We start from the raw sequence: 18,486 nt of genomic DNA on the forward strand, positions 1-18,486 counted from the left end.
GGCTCTTCATAATTGCGGGCTAAACGTGGCGCAAAACCGCGGTTTTATTATTCGCGTCGCGCGCCGCGTTGAACTTTCGGCTCGGCCGATAATTCCGCACCTCGCAGCGGAATAATGATAAACTCCATCTCGGGGGAAGGAGGGGGAGCGATCCCCGAGGAGGGGCGAGGGGGCGCCTAGTCTTGGTTCGACGGTAACTTTTTGCGAGTTATAATAAGTGTATTACTCGCTAAAGGGATACGTCACTTAAAAGTGCTCGAGGAACAAACGCGAGTGGATTTTCGGGGAGAGTGAATTCCTCGCCGCCGCGGCGCCGCCATTCTCGCCATTGTAGTTTTGCGCGCCGCGCACGAGCGTGCGTGTTATTCGTGCAGTATCGCGAATTTCACCGCCGCGCAATTAGACTTGACCCTTTAACTGCGGATATATACTTGCCGGAATGGAGTTACGCAGCGGCCGAGGTCGCGAGAGCAGCCGCTTGTGTGCGCGAGGGGCACTTTCACGCGCGCTGAGTTTTCCGATGAAGCAATTGCGAGACGGCAGAACTGCTTCGCAGAGTGAACATTACGCGACACGAGCTTTCATAAGCGCGGACGGAAACGCTGAATAATCGCGAGGCCCCGCAGTCGATCTTCCTCTCCTCGCCTGGCGTCTCTTCTTTTTTCCGGAACGACGAAACCGAGGAATTCGCGTCCGCGGAGACCGACCTCTCACGGTCGGAGCGAACGATTTTGCTTGAGGAGCAGATGTCAATCGAGCGAGGTTAATCTGCAGAGTGCGAACGGTACGTGCACGCATCTGCCGCACGTCTTCGTCCTTTAAATCGCTGCCGACAAGGAATGAGAGATTATTTTGAGATAAGTCACGGATCGTTCCATCGATAACCATTATAAACCACTTTGTTGGCAACACACGATGGTGAAACAGTCGTATCGCGATTATAAAATAATTTCAAATCAGTTTATTAATAATATGGCGGAGGACGCGAGAGCGGCTGTCGACTACTCGCATCAAAGAGGTTAGAAAGATGACGCGTTGCGCCATTAGGGGATATTCCAGGCTCAATTTTTGAGGCGCTTCCAACGGTTGAAAGAAAGAATTGTGAGATGAACGTTCATCTGTTACGTGCAAGCTTGCAATAAAAAAATGGAAAAAATAATTTTTTCGTGAAAAAGCGCCACTTTGAATTTTTTAAATGATGTCACGTAATTCTTTTCGTGATATTGTAGGAATTTTAATACGAATTCAGCGCGCTCTCAACTGTCAGAATTTATGACAATAAAGGAAAATTATATAACTACAAACGAATGTTCAAATTACTTGTTATTTTTCAAGAAAAGAAAAAGAAGAGAAAGCACAAAGTTATGTGCTTTTTGGATTCAAAGTGTATTTCTCGAAGATCTTGAATATTTGTAATTGATATTTGATAAAACTTTGCAAATATTTTCATGTAAGAATAATTGAAGAACCAATAGCATGTCAACTTTTTCCAGATCAGAATAATTATTCATTGCTGTTATTGAAACAACGACGAATATCCACTGCGGGAGAAAGTTCGGAAAATATTCATAATCACTCACGACGATGGATATTATGTGTTTACAACGCCAAAATGGCCATTTTATATTAATCATCAGACGGCACTTAAACGGAACATTTGTCAAAAAACGGATTAGATCCACCGAATTTCTTCTCATTGGAATACACAGAAAGCTTGATTTCTTCATTCTTCACCCATAAGTAAGAATTGTGTCAGCTATTTCAAGATGCAGCTAAACAGACTCGAAGAGGCCCAGGAATTGCGAAAACAAGCTGGCGATTCTGTAATTCGAAGATGTCAAGCTTATATAGAAATGGACGGAAGACAGGTTTTACAACACTTTTATTGCAAAATGTGAATAAAGCAACGATAAAACAACGATACGACGAGACACTCGCTCGTTTATTTATCGGATCAGTGAGAGCACATAGTAACTCGCGTACCAAAATCGAGAAATGTCTGTAACCTAACCTAACCTAACCTAATCTAACCTCGAAAAAGTCAATCTCCCCGTCTGTGTCAACTCCGCATTTTTTATTCACAAGAAACATCCGCGAAGTGTGTGTCTCCGATTTCAACGAAACTTCGCATATTTGTAGAGTAGCCAAAAATAAGAGACCCATATTTTTTTCATCGGCAATGGCTCAGGTTTAAAGGGTGAAACTGCCCCTCAAAATTTCATCCCCTTTATGCTATCTCGGTAACTATTGCAGATAGGAGAAAACTCTTTGAACAAAAATTGTACGCTTTTTTATGCCATACAATTTTCGTTTAAAAAGTTTTTTCCTATCTGCAATAGTTACCGAGATAGCATAAAGGGGATGAAACTTTGAGGGGCAGTTTCACTCCTTAAACCTGAGTCATTGTCAATAAAAAAATATATGGATGTTTTATCTTTGGCCACTCTACAAATATGCCAAGTTTCGCCAAAATCGGAGACACACACCCCGCGGATGTTCCTCGTCAGTGCAGCGAGCATTAATGTCCGGAGCCTTTTACTCTTAAACACCCGGTATATGTAATCATAAACGAAAGTTTCTCTCTCCGGGAGAAATTACGTTGATAGACGTATGCAAATCGCAGCGTGGCGTACCGCGACGGCCGTGACGGAAAAACGAAGGCGACGGAATCGCATCGGCTCTCCCTGCGCCGCGGCCTCGTATCGGCGCGCAGCTCGTCCGGAAGAAAGCGAGTGAGAAAAACAAGCGTGTTTATCGTTAAAAATTCAACGACCCCCGCTGTTGTAGCCTCGCTTGCTCGCTCGCTCGCTCGCGGTGTCGCCGGAAGCCGATGAAAAAGAAAGCACACTTTTCCCGCACAGCGAAACAGCGAATTAATATTCAAATGACAAATGGCTCGCCTGAAGTTAGGCCGGCAGGCCGGGAGGAGGGGGGAACCGAGGATCCCTTATAATTATTGGAAAACGCGGGTCTCTCTGGCTGGTGTGCGCGGCGGAGAGGGGGGGAGCTAAAACCGAAAGGGTTTTCGCTCCGTCCTCTTCCCTCGCGTGTCGCGCCGCGCCGCGGGAAAACGCGAGAAGGGGGGAATACAGCGCGCTTATTCGAAAGTAATTAAACTCGCCGCTCTTATAATTCGACTACTTTCCACGTCGCATCGCGCCGCCGTGTTACTTTCGAAGTGAGTCGAAGGTACAATCGCGAGCCCGCGCAGCGCCTCGCCTTGGCGTGCGTTTGTTTGTTTGTTCGTCGCGGCAAAAAGTTCACATAATCACAGCTGATTCGTGCGACGCACGATATGGTTGACGGCACCGCGTCTGCGGTAGCGTCGGATGGAAATCCGTTTTTCCCCATCACACCGCGCTGTTTCCCTAGGGCTGTCGCGTGTTGCAATTTTGATCAATCGCGCGCGTCATTCCGACGAAGCTCCCGCCATTTTCGCGGACAACTGTAATTCGTCGTTTACGCCACCGAGCGGCGGCGATCGAGCGATCGAGCGCTCGCCAAGGATCGGTGCATGGGGGAAGGGGGGAGACTGAGTAAACAGACAGACGCGTTATTTATTCAGCACTCGAGAGTGTTGTCCCTTCGAGCGCTGGAGAAGATGCAAAATTAAGTGCAAGAAATGGGATAACACGCGTTCCTGTCCGCACGATTGACACCGAATGTATGCCGAGCGAAATGCAGCGGAACGTGTGCAAAAGGCAGGATAATTCGTTGGAAACCGAAACCCGAATGTCGAAACAATCGCCCGAGGTGCAATTTCACCGAGACGTCTTGTTGTAGGGTTGCCAAATCCAAAAGTTAAAATTACCGGACATTTCCTCTCTGGTAACAAAGCCAAACCAGACTAAACCGGACAGAAATAATAATCATAACGTTATATTAAATACAAAATATGACAAGAATTTATTTACAACATTAATTTCCAAACAATTTTATAAACAAAATTTGATTGAATAAAATAATAAACTATTACTTTTTTAATATATTACTTTTTTAATATATAATACATTTTATTATTGGACACAAAACTAAACAATGTTTTAGCGACAGGTTTTCCTCATTCCAAGCGCCTGCTAGCGGAGTGTTACGAGGATCGGCGAATGATGGATCGGCGGATCATCTGCTAGATGGTATTGCTTCTCGTGGTGCTCGATCGTTTGTAGGCGCTTGAAACGGAGAAACGTTGCCAAAATCTGCACTCTCATTCCATTGATTGAATATAACTTAAAAATCGGACATGTGACGTCCGGTTTAACTTGTTAATCGGACACCGGACAAGACTTCTGAAAACCTGATAGTCCGGGTTAAAACCAGACGGTTGGCAATCCTAGTTATACCCTGCATCCCAGAATTCCGCCCCACTTTCGACTCGAACTGTCCGACATCCACAAGTCCCATTATAAAGAACTAATTTAATTTATATAGAAAGTCTGAAGTCGCGCGTCTACTCCCGGCGAATGTCTACGAATGACGGGAGACGCGCGTTTTACCGAATCTCTCCGAAGAAACTCTCGGCAAGACTGTAGATTAAATAGAACCAAAGTAGATTGATATTAGCTTCGGGCTATTAAATTAGCGTTATATTATATTAATTTGATATTGAGGTCGAAAAGATCATATTTCGGCACTGTAGAATCGGCTTCATTAGAATCTGTTCAAACGTCTACTCAAATGTCAAAACCATAAACGTCTCCTCAAATAGATAGATATTAATATATCTGTATGTGTGTGTGTGTGTATTATTTCTGGAATGAAAGTCCTCCTCGGAAGAATCGTGCACTTCGGGAAATTACACTTTGGCATTCCTTATTCGGCATTCGGCATTTGTTATTCGCATGCGAAGTTTGAATTTTCCCCAGGGACGATGTGTGTCCACCTTTCCCCGCCCCCTCTCCCCCCCTCTTGTCGTCACACAAGCAAGGTCAAGTACGTCGTGCTGTGCGAGTCTTTGGTTAATCGTTCGCCACGAAGGAGCAGCGACGGAGTGATCGAGCAGCCGACGAGCGACGCGACGCGACGCGACGCGACGAAGCGGAGGGTGAAGGGTGACACCGCGAGTCCCAGATGAATCGCAATCGTCGCCGCAAAACCCATTGAAGCTCCCGACGAGCCCGAGAGCGAATTCTCCGCGTGAGAATTCCGCGCGAGGCGCCTCGGCTGAAGGCGCCTCGGCTGAAGCTCGGCGTGCGCGCTGAAATAAACGGCATCGCGCGGATATAATAACGTCGTTATATCCGTCGCGCTCCGCGCGGGGAGGCGCGAGGAGACAGGCGTATCCGGTCACATTTTACGATCCCTGCTCGCCGCGGGCCACGAATATCGCGCTCCGTGAGAGAGCGACCCGCTGCGGGAAGAAAAAGGGAGGAGTGCTTCACTCTCGCGCGCCGCACAGCTCGGGCGCTTTTTTAAAAACGCCCGGGATAATTGTTCGTGGATCTCTTTGAGACGGCGTGCGCAGCGTTGATCCGCCTCGTCGCTCCGCCGCAAACTTTGTGAAGAATTAATTCCATGGTCGGATGGCGCGTATTCTGGGCGAACACGCCGGCTGTGTACGCGGGTGCGCGCGCACGCGCATGTGTGTATGTGTACGTTGTGTGTCGTATGTGTGGGCATACGTGTGTGTACATCCCTCTGCGAGTTACCGTGCGAGAAAATTGGACCGCGGAAAATTTCTACCGCGTGTGTCACCTCTTATGCCCGTTCACTTGCCGGAGTCTACGCGCGCGTAATTAGCGACGTTAAAAGTGGCGGGAGGGAGCCCGCCGGATTTTTTCCCTTGCGCCCGACTTGACGCACAACTGCGTCGCGAATTTACGGCGGACTAATTGCAACTTTTAGTCCAGATTTGTTACATTAAAGCGACAGCAGCAGTAGCTTCGTGTCTCACGAAGGCAGCGTGCGCCGGAGGTGTCTTCATCCCTCTCGGCCGGAGTGGATTTTGGGCGGGCAAAATGAGATTTCAGACAATTCGCAGAAATTCTGCGGATATTTTTTTAATAATCGGCAGAAGACACAAGCGACTCGAGAATGACGGACTCTAATTCCGATCTGGAATTGATCCACAACTATCTTTTTAAAATTCTATCGACATCAGCTGACCGACTCGAAATTTCCTGAAATTTTTTAGGTTATCAGGAGAGAACATAAGCGGGCAAAAACGATGATTCATAAAATCGCGAATCGATATAAAATCAACCCTTAAGGATCCTCTTAGATATTAACGATTCAACCGAATGAAACCGTTGATGTCAGCTGATCGACCCGAATTTTCCTAAATAATTTATGCAATCGGCAAACGTGTTGACGACTCCTAATTTCGATTCAAAATTTCGCGTGCTACAGTCGATCTAAAATCGATCGGTAATCACGCTCTTCGCAGACTAACGGTTCAACCGGTTGAGGTTATAAATGTCAGCCGATCGACTTCAGTTTTTCTGAAATTTTTCAGGTAATAAAAAGAACACGAAGGACTGAGAAACGACAGCTCGTAAAATCGCGCGAGTCGACATAAAATCAACCCTTAAGCACCCTCTTGGAAACTAACGACTCAACCGAATGAAATCGTTGATATCAGCTGATCGCCTCGAGTTTTCCTAAATGATTTATGCAAACGGGTTGACAACGACGACTCCTAATTTCTTTTTAAACTTCCACGTGCTAGAGTCGATTTAAAATCAACCCATAAGCACCCTCTTCGCAGACTAACGACTCAACCGGTTAAAGCTATAAATGTCAGCCGATCGACTCGAGTCTTTCGGAAATCTTTCAGGTAATAAAAAGAACATGGACGACTCAGAAACGACAGCTCGTAAAATCGCACGAGTCGACATGAAATCAACCCTTAAGCACCCTCTTGGAAACTAACGGCTGAACCGATCGAAACTGTCGATGTCTATCGACTCGAATCTTCTTAGATTTTTTATGCGATTTGCCAAGAATACAGACAGGTTGACAAAGAGGTCTCTAATTTTCATTCAAAATTCCATGCACTGTAGTCGATCTAAAATCGACTCGCGAGCATCCTGCTCGGAACTGAAAGCTTAATCGATTTTAAGCTACCGATCGACCAGCTGGTTGACACGAATCTTCGGGGATTTTTTCTTGTATTCGGCAAAGATCACAAACGGGTTGAGAGCGACGACTCCTAATCTCATAATCGCTCGCGCTATAGCCGACGTAAAGTCGAGTCATAACCACCATCTCCGGAGACTGCGGAGCGCGGCGTCAAAGACGTTGCAGTATGCACAAACAAGATTCAAGGATCGCAGCGGCGATAAGGGTCTTACCTTATCAGGACGTACTCTATCCCCGGTAATCCGTACACCTAAACTCTCCTACGGCAGCTAAACATCACGAACCGCCCTTAACGGCCTTAGGCAACACGTTCACCACCTTTCAGCACCATACACGACGACCTCGAGCATAGGTACACCAATCCCGCGGGGCTCACGTGTCCAGCCTAGCGCGGAGTTAGCCGCGTGGACGCCAATTACGAGCTCCTTCGGGACGCACTTCAGGACCTCACGGACGATCTCGAGCAGCGAGCGACAGTCCTTCCGCCTTGTCCTGTCATAGTCACGTCTAACGCGTCTCTGTCTCCCCTCGAGACACGAAATTTCCGAGCGAACAGTGGGACTCGTGATCGTAAACAGGCCTCCCGACGAAGAGCCTCTCAGAGTCTCGAGGAGTCCCGGTCGGCGCGTTTCCCACCCACACGGACAGCTACGGACCGACGCTGGCGGTCACGTGGCGAGCGACTTGGCCGAGCAGCGGACGGAGCCGGCGGAACGCGTTGCACCGTCTCGGTGATCCGTCGGGGACTGCGTTCGCCACGGCTCCCCACCAGGAGCCTCAGGGGTTGGACGCCCCCGCGTCGGTTCGGCACCCCGACGCGCGACGTCGCTCCGCCTCCACGTGGAACGCCGAATCCCCACCTAGCGCGTCGGGGGTTTGAACCCCCGGTGGACGCTGACGGCGTCGTCTTAAGTCGACCGCGACGCCGGCAGACTCGCCGCCGCGGTCGTCGGCGAGCCGGTGAACAAGGCTGGACTCGGGGGTGCTAACGATACCGTGAAAGTATCGGCACTCTCTATCTCTCTCGCTCGCTCGCTCGCTCGCGCGCGCGCACTTCTTCGCGATACTTTGGTCCATTTAACGCGCTCGCGATACTTCGGCCATTCGGCCGACTTCTCTCTGCGCGGGGTGAAGCGCCGTTTCCGAGGGCTGTCGTGTGTTGTCGGTCGGCCGCAGGCGGAAGTGGAAACAGACAGCGGAGGCCAGACACGTCTTGTGATGTCGAGAGAGACGGCGATGCGAGAAGTTAATAGACGTGGCTTGATTAATTTAGCTCAATTTGGATTTCATTACCTGTAATCCATAATTTAGGTTCGTAAGCTGAGCCACATTTAATTTAGATCCTGCGAGTATATTTATTTATTTATCACCGCGCTTGTTTACGTGAAGGTCGCTTCCGTCAACTGTTACATATTTCCTTAATACGCGCATATCATGCCAGTTTCTCTCGACATGTGCATCACACATGCACTTTTCAAGTTTATTTTGAGTTAGATTTGTGTTTCTTATATCTCTTGGCGATGTTTTGGAAATTGGTCACATCGAGTAATTTGATGAAAGAGCGCGGGCCGACGGTTTGGTTTGCGCATTGCGGCCGAGCTGCAAAATTAAAGGAGAGAAAAACGAGATATCACATCTCTCTCTCTCTCTCTCGCGAGAGAGAGAAAGATCACGCGCTGCGACTCTTGGCGACGCTTGACGCAGGGCTTAACAAATTGACGTTACAATTTATTTAAAAGTCACAATAATCTGGAAAGAATGAAACCATTCGCAAATTGCGCGTCATTTGCACTAATGCGTGTATGCGACGGTTATACTGTCTGGAGCAAAAGAATTCCGCGGCGCCTTCATGTTTATTCAGCATTTTTAATGGCGCCTCTCGCTTGTTATTCTCCGCTCTTCCGCGCCTTCCCTTTGTCTTCGCCGCGCTGCTATTGCAGTTTCTCGCATAAATTTAATAATTAACGGGCACAGGACATCGGGAAGGCATTTAATATTGAAATAAAGTACGTCGCGCGCGCGCGCGCGGTCAATCCTATTCGCATAACGAGATAATGCAATACGAAAATTGAATTCATGCGATATTCATGGCGTCAACGATTTGATTGCGGGCGCGACGGACAAATAAAAAATTTCACGCCCGGTGAATATTTACAGGCACACCCAATTAATTTCCGCATGATACGCGACGCGTGAAGCCCCTATTCGCAAATGAATATACTTTCTGGGCTGCGCGTTACGAAAATCTTTTATGCACGCGCGTATTTCCATAAAAATAAATTGTTCCGCTCTTCAATGTTTTACGAGTATTTCTGCGCGCACGCGCGCGCGCGGCCGGGGCGAAATTCGTCGGTGGCGATAAAAAGGGCTCTCGCCTCGAAAAATGTTTAAAAGCGGGATGTACTTCCACCTGCTACTTTTATATCCATATCGTAATATTATTTCCCATGAACACACACTAATTTCGCGAGAACTGAGAGAGACTCCTCCCTTTCCTTGCCTTGCCTTGCCATGCCTTGCCTGTTTTCATCTCCCTCCCTTTCTTGGCGCCGTTAATCCTTGCGCGAGATACACGTTTCCGTCGAAAAACGTGACTCAATAAAAAAGAAAAGGAGACCCGCGCACCGGGCCGCGCATAAATTGAATAATTCTTTATTAGTCCGTCAAAAAATTATTCGCCTCGCTAAATGCGCGTTTACGGCGGCTTCCAAAGAGAAACGCCCGAAAATGACGAGAGGGGCTCGCGACGGTCTCCAATTGAATTCTCCCTTTTGCGCGACATTAAAACCTTGCATTTGTAGCAATTTTACGAGAGTCCGACGCGAGCCCGGCCGTGATATCGCGTTTACGACTCCGCTGCTCGCGGCCGATCTTCTTCGCGTGGCTTTTCCGCTCCGAAAGATACATATCCACTTTGTGGATACACGGAAAAGTCGCACCCCTCCCTCCCCCGCGAAACAACCATCGAGAGGAGGAAGAAGAAAAATCAGCGCGTCTCCTTGCGTCCTCGAGAGCCCGAAGCAGACTCGCCGCGCGAGTTGGTCGATTTCTCACGGGCCACCGTGTATATACTCGGCTGTTACTACTTCGTGTCCCAGACGCGCAAGATCAACGTCATTAGCAGCATCGACAATGGATGTCCATCGCGCGCGATCCCGCGGACTAATTACGACCGCGGACGTACACACGCCGCAAGCCCAAAGCAGCCGTGAGTGCGCAAAAAGAGGCTGCAGGTGCGTGCGACGCTCCGTAGCCGCGTACGATACGTTCGCCGGTGCCATTAACAAACCCCCGGCCCGGCCTCGCCTCGGCCCGCCTGCAATTTGCGCTGAAACGCGATCGTAATCGACTTTGTCGATTGAGCAAATTCCGATGCGCGGCCCCTTAATATCGGGAAATTTCATATTTCCCCCATTTAAACGCGTAATTCAATCTAAGTACATGTGGCATTAATTCTCCGGTGTAGCCTGCGGCAAGAGAGTCCGCTCTATATTCGCGCGGTATCTGCAGCCGCGCGGCCCCGACGCGACGGAAAGTGCCGCGCGTCCCGACGCGACGGGACGTGGGAAAAATTCATACGCGAGCGCTCGATAATTTGCCCGCCGCTCTCGCGCGGCAGCGAGCCCTTCTTTACTTCGATAAAGAGCGCGGGTCTTTGTACAAACATTCCGTGCTCGGCGAAATTGTCGCGGGGATTCATCCGATGCGGAAATACTTCAGCAGAAAAGATGCTCTCCAACCCTGCCTGACTCAATTTTTTTTCATGAGTAGACAAAAATTATCTGACGCGAAACCAGCGGATACTAGTCTCCACGTGTAGTTACGAATTAGCAATTAATTAATAGTAAACAACTATAAAATATATACTAAGTAATGAAAATATATATAATGAAAAAAATATATACTAAATAATTATAATAATTTATTATAAGTTATTTATTATAATTTATTATAATTATGATGAATAATTATAATTGATACTGACAATAATTAATTGAGAATAAGTCAACAATTATAATAATTTATAAAAATAATTTATAACCTGCAAAGATCTCGCTTTCGGAAAATGGTTTGTAACTTTGGAGTTACAATGGAGTGCAATGTCTGCATTATATGCGTGTATGAGTTAAGTTAGAAATATTGATGTATCAGTGTGCGATTTTAAAGTTACCTGGCGTTGTCGAGGATTAATTTCAATGATCGCTTGGTCTGGGACATAAGGCTGCTATCTCTGTTCAAAGTCTGTACATCGTCTTTTGTAATGTATTTACATTATTCGTCGTTCGCATTTACATTATTTGTACATCGTACGTATTTTCCAGCACAATATATATCTAGATATTTGGAGGCTTGAATCGGTGTTTCATAGTAATTTTCGAAGTAAAGTCGACCTCACTTATGGAGGGGTCGAAACATCGTGGTCTATGGTGGACCACACAAACACACACACATACACACACACACACAGTCATCCGAAGTAAAACTAACCCAACTTATCGAAGAAGTAAAGTTCACACACAGTCATCTAAAGTAAAACTAACCTAACCTACTGAAGAAGTAAAGTTGGGGTATGCTCGGAAACGCGTGTTGGTCTACTCGTAGCTTCCTCCCCGCTTAACACGGTAGGTATTTTTTAGGTCACAGATGGACCTAAAGAAAAAGAGGGAGAGAGAGAGAGAGAGAGAGAGAGAGAGAGAGAGGGGGGGGAGGGAGAGGAACATGTGCCCAACGTTAGAGCAATATTTTGACAACGGAATATGAAGAGCGACAAAGGAATCATACGTCACCGCGGTATTAATAAGAGATATTCCAGCTTGTACTTGATGCGCACGCGGGCGCGAAATATTTTCGCGCTTACGTTTCCGGAGCGCGCGGCACGAGAGTGTTTTCCGACGAAGCTCTCGAGGCGCTGGGCGCACGCGGTGCTTCTCCTTCCGCCGGGCCCGAAGAAAAAGAAAGAGAGACTCGAGCTCACCCTCTTGGCCCCCGCCGCCCGACCCCTCAGGTCGAAGGTAGTGACATCGGTCTCGAGTGTTTTTATTCCATTACCCCAGCGCGCGGCGCCATCCTCTTAACCACTTACTTAACCCACGACCTTCGGCCTTGTCTCCCCCTCGTTCGCGCTTGATGGCCTTCGAAAACTCAAATATTATCCGTCGTTCGATCCCACTCCCGCGCCCGTTGTCGAGAAAGGGGACGCAAGAAGGGGGCAAGAGAAGACGGCGTAGGACGTCGAGGACGAGGATCCTCCACGATCGACCCCGTTCCGCGCTCCACTACGTATCCCTGCGAACGCCTTAAACCTAATTCCCGTCGACGCTGACGGCGTCAATAATGTTTCTATCGGCCACCGTGATTCTCATTTCATTACCGGCCGCGAGTGCCGATACACCGACACCCGGTCCTCCTCCCGTAGCGCGCCCCTGCCCCCCTCCAGGGACTTTTTGCGAGACCGCGATGGACGTGATCGCGCGCGCCTTGCCGCCCCAGCGAGGACGGTGTCTCGGACAGTGCAGGCGCGATTGAAAAAAATTGACTTAAGGAAAGTTTGATCGTTTAAAGTTCCTAACATCTCGACGTCGGGATCCTTTTTTGCGCGGGGAAACTCCGGGTCCTTCCGGGGTGAGGGGCTCTCTTTTATTTGTTTTCTTCTCGCCCTTTTTCGCGCGAGATTTTTTGTATCGGCGAATTCGTTCGGCCGAGGCATTCGAATTCCACCATAGAAATTTCTCGGGACTTTTTTTCGCGGGCGCGGCATTGATGCCGATTAGGATTCTCAAATCTGTCCCAAAGTTGGTTATCCGATTACCGATATCGACCGGGAATCCTATTCTCACCCGAAACATGGGTCTCCGCCTACAATCGGAACGGAAATACTGTAAATCTCGGGCTTTTTTCCAATCGGTAACGTCGGTACTATTCTATGGCTTCAAATTCCGTTTTTACACCAACCATTGTATTGTTCGATAGTATAAAAAGGGACAAAAGAGTGGGGAATTCTAAAACGAAGACCAGAAAGATATTGGGAGGAGATCTTAGGTTTCCCACTCTCTCAAAGTGAATCGACGAAAATGTTTTTCCGATGAATGAACGAATATATATTCATTGATTTCCGGTGGAAATACTCGCTCTGCTGCTTCTGCATCTCCCCGATTTTGACCAGCGGAAGTGAGCGGATGGAGATTGCAATATCTCCAGCGCACAAATTCGTTAGGCAATTTACCGAAATCAACTTTCTGCGTTTGTAACGATGCGAGTAACGGCTTTCATGCACCTCGCGCGCGATAATACTGTTTGTGCTCGCGGACCGCATCAATAATGCAAACTAGTCGCTATTATTAATCGAACCTTCCAACGGGACTTCACCGATTGCGATTGCAGCGCTGCGCTTGTAACCGAACTGTGCAATAATAAGTATTTAGCAACACAGTGAATAATACACTGATTTTACTTTGGAGAGGGTTTTGAACTGTGTAATTGAAACAGCTCCAGCTCGAATCCGCGCAGATTTCGGCAAATCGGATCGGCCTTAGATTTCAAGAAATTTGAGGAAAGTTGTCCAGCTCTTAAATTGTACCATCTTTATGTCTCATAGAGTCCAAAGGCCTAGCGCCATCTGTATGTTATGCGAGGTTCATCTGTCACCATGAAGTTAATAGAGGGAAATAAATGTTTATTTACAAAAGCGATTTATTGTAATGAAAAAAGTGAAGGGTTTTTTACGTTTAGAAATAAGTTTTATCCACTTTTACACAAGGCATTTCGAAAGTTTCAAAAGTTTCAAAAGGTATATTAATTTAGCTGCTTGTCATTCATATACGACATTAAAATTGATATATTTGCATGGCATAATTTGGATATAACCTTACCCTGTGTATAGTTTACCATAATTTGAAAAACACGACAAGTCTCTTAAATCGTATCGCCTATTGATTGCTAATATTGCGTTGGTACAATTTAGGGATCTCCAAGGAAAATTACATGTGACTATTGTTTTTAAAGTCTATAGACTTTCTATAGAGAACAGTTTATTTTTTTCTTTTGTGTTTCCTATATTTATTTTTTTTAATTGAAAAACGTAAACGTTTAACGGTTGTTTATTTCTTTATTAAGTTTTAAAAATGAAAATATTTTACTTTTGTAATTTTAATTTGGAAGATGTAATAGATAAATTCTGCAATTTTTAGTTATGTAGTCAAAGAATGATTTTATAAAAATCAACTTTCATTGTAAAATAAATTCCACATAAAAATGGATATAACTTTAATAATTATTTTATTAATAATTTTAATGTTCATTTTCATAATTAAAAAATAATTTTTTTAATTTATTAATTTTTCATAAAAGTTGTAATTTTAATTGATCTCTTAATCATGTTTCTAACAACAAAGGTATTTTATTTTTGTAATTTTAATGTTTATTTTTTTAGTGAAGAAATATTTTTCTTTGGTTCTTTATACAAATTTTCAGTAATTTCAGTTAAACGCATATTTATCTAAATTGTTTGTATTTATCTTTTTATCCTTCTTCCATAGTTTATAAATTAATCACATCGGTACGATGAAGGAAACGTGGTACAATTTGGAAAACTTCGTGGTACAATTGGGCAACTAGTTACTTAAATTGTACCACTTGCAGAGGTTTAAAAAAAAGACGTATCTACAGAAGATGTGCAAAAAATTGTAAAAAATTACAAAATGTCATAAACAGATCCAGAATAACTTTCAATTAGTTTTCGTCCCATTTTCATCGAGTATTCGCAAATTATAAACCAATTTCGTCCAATATAAGTGAAAATTGGTCCAATATAGGCAACCTTTCCCTATGTCCCACACAACATGAGCAACCAACGACTTGAACACGCGACACACCCGCGATGAGGGCGAACTGCACGGATAATCGCAGCAGTATCATCGTTTACATGTTACTTAGCAATGCGCGCGCTTTCGTATCCGGGAGAGCCGCGCGTTGGAGCCTGCTGTGAGCGGAAGTTTCGTGCGCGAATAGAACGCCGTAGCCTTTCCCTCTTCTTGCGAGCGCAATTTACAATTTTCATCCTCGCCGTCGATTTTGCGCCGGCGACACGAGCTGAAAACTTGGCAAGCGCGCGTCGGAAGTTCTTACCACGCGCTCGCAGGGGGTCGCGCCTCACTCGCGAAATCTGCGTCGGCAACACGTGAAATCCCGCGTCCGGGAATCTACTATTCCACTTCGTTAATGAAAGTGATATAACATTCGGAATGAGATGCAAATGACGGCGGGATGCGGTCGAGGCGCGGATTCTGGCCGAGTTTTTATCCGCCGCCGCCCCGCGCACCGCCGCACGTCACGCGTCGATGAGCGCAATGCTCGTTCTTTTTGCTCTTTCCTCTTCCTCCTCTCTCTCTCTCGCTTTTTACCGTCGAATTATCCGTATTTCTCTCTGTCAAGCAGTTGTATTATTTCAACGGCGGACAGCCGGTATTTTCGACCGAGACGGGCCCGATCGAACTTTGAAATTTTAATACGACGAAACGTTGTCGCGGTGGGAATAATCACGAGGCTCCTCTCGCCGCGCGTTCTGTCCCCGCGAGATTTTCCGCTCCGCGGATCTCCCTGCGCCCGAAGTATCGGCGAATTTGTCTGATGGATCTGAAACTTTCAACCGCTACCGCGTATCTCTTTACTTTCGTCGTAATGCAGACGACGTGGCCGTCCAGATATTCGGAAATTTTTACCGTACTTCTATATGTTACGTTTTTACCATACTTCTATATGTTGCGTCACTGCAGTCTGGTCGTCATTTTAGTTACGTGAATACATCTACGTGCGGACCGTAGGAGCGATGCGAATAAAATATCTACCGCATTCACGGGTAACAAGACTAAAGCTGGGGACACACACTTTCCGTAACCGTAACTTTAAATGTAACGTAGGAGTCTGCAAAACACATAATGTTTCCGTAACGCAGCGTTGCCACGCAACCACGGACCTTTGACTTCATTTAAGTAAAGTAAAATACCCGCAGTATATAATCAATACCGCAGAATTACGCTACAAAGATAATATTGTTATTATATATCATCTTTGGGTATATATAAATATATGCATTAAATATTCTATTGCCAATCGACATAATTGGAATAATAAAGAAACACACATAAACTGATTAAGTGAAATATTTCATCTTTCAGCAAAGGAAAGATTAAACAGAATTCGTTGTCAATAGATGGAGGACATACAATTATTTAATATTTATTATTGGATGTATGAGTACATTATACATAGAAGAAATTATGCTAAATTGGATTAATCGGAGATGGTGGGTTAGAAGTATCAACGAGAATCTTAACCAGCAAGGAGATTTTAATGCTCTATTTCAAGAGCTAAAAGATGACACGGAAATGTTTTTTCGATATACTCGAATGAGTGTTGACATTTTTTATTTATTGTTGAAATTAGTTGAACCATTTTTAAGGAAAGAAAATTGGAGAGTTTTATGCTCAGAACAACCGATTGTCTCTGACTTTGAGGTTAATCATATGTATTCAATAACGTATATTTTTTAAAATTGCATTGATAATAGGTTCGTTTATGTTATTTGCACAGAATATACCAGAAGTGTGCATTATTTTGTAGAATAGATTTAGTGTATAAAGAGTATAAAAGTGTGTATAGTGTATTGTAGTGTATAAAAGAACTGAAACTAAAAGTGTAGAATAGTAACTTGAATGCTTTAGTTCGCTTTAGTTTGTACTTACAACTTCTGCAAGCCAAATATGGAGCACGTATTATTTTTTTTTAGCTGATCAAAATGTACGATATAAAGCACGATAAACTGAGTGTCATAATTACAGATATCTGACTACTGGTGACCAACTGCTTTCTATCGCTTTTGCATATAGAATAGTATCAGGAGTATCAACAACATCTTCGGTCATTAAGCACACTTGTACCATATTAAACAAAGTATTAATCCCATTATATCTGACCCCTCCAACGTCAGAAAAATGGAAAGAAATAGCCACAGGTTTTCTTGAACATTGGAATATTCCAAATTGTGTTAGATCGTTCGATGGAAAACACATAAGCATTCAAGCTCCACCAAATTCTGGAAGTGTCTATTTCAACTATAAAAAACCTTTCAGCACTGTCCTAATGGCTGCTTGCGATTCCAATTATAAATTTACTCTTATTGACGTTGGTACTAATGGCAGTATTAGCGATGGGAGCATATTTGCTTCATCTGAAATAGGCCAAGCAGTTAAAAATGAAACATTAAACATACCATGAGGACAGATATAACTTCCTGGTAGTAATCAATCAACGCTATATTTTTTTATCGGTGATCAAGCTTTCCCATTAATGAAAAATTTTATGAGGCCCTACGCTGGGTGGAAATTGGTAAAGAAAAAGCAATTATTTAATTATAGATTATCTCGTGGTAGAAGAACGATAGAGAACGCATTCGGAATACTTTCCGCATATTGGAGAATTTTACGTCGAACAATTTGTTTAGATGTAAAAGCCGTAGACCAGATTGTAATTAATACTGTATGTCTTCATAATTTTTTAAACACAGATGATGAAAAACATATGCCAGAAAAACATATATATTATCCATTACATTTCATCGATTCAGAATTAGAAGACGGTCTAGTAATTGAAGGAACTTGGAGGAATGAACAGATGCAAACACAACGGTTACGATCTACTGGTGCACATCGAGCGAACACAAACGCAATGGAGCTACGCGATATTTTATCAGATTACTTTGTAACCCCAGTTGGAGAGATTCCATGGCAATACGATTACATTAGAAGAGGAACAAACCGAGAATAAAAAAGAGATGATACATATTTCTGTATAAAAAAATTCTGTATGAAATATTTCTGTATAAAATATTTAATAATCATACATATTTTCATATATTATATGTAACATATATCATATTTAATTTTGTTAATCGAATCTCATATAACGTACATAAAAATTTATAAAATTAAATAAAATATATTTATATATTTCAAAAACTAAATATTTATTTTGTTGAGCGGATCTGTAGAATACATAAAACACTTATGATGTAAATATAATTTGTGCGTAAATATAATTTCTTCAAGTTGTATCTTGTATATCTTCGGAGTCTGTATACATTTTGTGGCAATATAAATGATCCATACACTTATCTCAGAATGCTTTCTTGATCGCGCCGAACTGTGACGTCAGACAACGCCAATCTGATTGGCTATCCGTAAGAAACATACTGTAGAATTCCAACATGCTGAAATTGTTCGACGACTACGTTATGGTTACAGTTACGGTTACGGACTGCCGAATCGAGCAACGCGATTGGTTGAAACTTTATGGCTACGGTTACGGAAAGTGTATATCCCCAGCTTTAAAAGCCATCACACACAAACGAACTTA

The 18,486-nt window shown here is 44.5% G+C and overlaps 1 protein-coding gene across 1 annotated transcript in view; it reads right to left on the reverse strand.

Annotated features, from left to right (window-relative positions):
* Nucleotides 1-7,821, reverse strand: part of LOC105186930 (lachesin) — a 302,984-nt gene extending 295,163 nt beyond the window's left edge. Inside the window, exon 1 of the mRNA XM_025304681.1 lies at nt 7,290-7,821. The gene's annotated coding sequence lies outside the window, so the exon portion shown is untranslated. The remainder of the gene's footprint in view (nt 1-7,289) is intronic.
* Nucleotides 7,822-18,486: the final 10,665 nt, after the last annotated feature.

Source organism: Harpegnathos saltator, unplaced genomic scaffold (genome assembly GCF_003227715.2).
Source record: "Harpegnathos saltator strain DR-91 unplaced genomic scaffold, Hsal_v8.6 scaffold636, whole genome shotgun sequence".
In the NCBI taxonomy this organism is placed as follows: domain Eukaryota; kingdom Metazoa; phylum Arthropoda; class Insecta; order Hymenoptera; family Formicidae; genus Harpegnathos; species Harpegnathos saltator.